This window comes from Alligator sinensis, unplaced genomic scaffold, assembly GCF_000455745.1.
Source record: "Alligator sinensis unplaced genomic scaffold, ASM45574v1 scaffold641_2, whole genome shotgun sequence".
Classification (NCBI taxonomy): Eukaryota; Metazoa; Chordata; order Crocodylia; family Alligatoridae; genus Alligator; species Alligator sinensis.
The window spans coordinates 94,959-95,573 of NW_005843111.1; the positions used below are offsets into that span (position 1 = coordinate 94,959).

The 615-nt window shown below is 39.7% G+C and overlaps 1 protein-coding gene across 1 annotated transcript in view; it reads left to right on the top strand.

The window, feature by feature from the left end:
- Window positions 1-615, top strand: part of TBATA (thymus, brain and testes associated) — a 20,664-nt gene that overhangs the window by 15,359 nt on the left and 4,690 nt on the right. The gene's annotated exons all lie outside the window — the stretch shown is intronic.

Consider the following 615-nt stretch of genomic DNA (forward strand, 5'->3'; position numbering starts at 1 on the left):
GATGCAGCTGTTCCAACTGCTGTCCCCTGTTTATGATATTGGTCCTGCTCCTTTATTATTTATCATTCTATAAATCTCTGAATCATCTGTTAATTCTATCAGCAGGGATCTTACATTTACTTCTACATCGTTAATAAAAATATTGAATGGTAACAGACTGTAGTGGCCAGGAACTAGAGGACTGCAGTGTATGAAAAATTGGAAGTATGCTGGGGAAATTAATTTCCTCTGTCCCCATGGAGATTAGATCATATACTAGAAGTTGTGTTGTTTTTTTCCCCTCACCTTGGGTTTGCTATTTCTTTGCTCTTTAAATGGTAAAATGCCAGTAGTTAGAGCACCAAGCTAACTGCAGAAAGAGAGCTAACAAAAGTGCTAAGTAGAGAGTGTGAAGGGCTTTGAGAATCCTTGAGAAACATACTGAAGTTGGTGCCCTCTTGTAACTGGGAGATGCATGAAGAGTGAGACTCACCGGCAGGGTCCAGTTTAGCAAGTACAGCAGGAAATGCTAAAAAAACAAAAAAGTGCTTGAAGAAGGGAGGTCATGCTGAACAGACAGTAAATTCTTTTATGGTGAAGTTGTTTAGCAATGAGCTTGCGTACACAGGAAAGAGT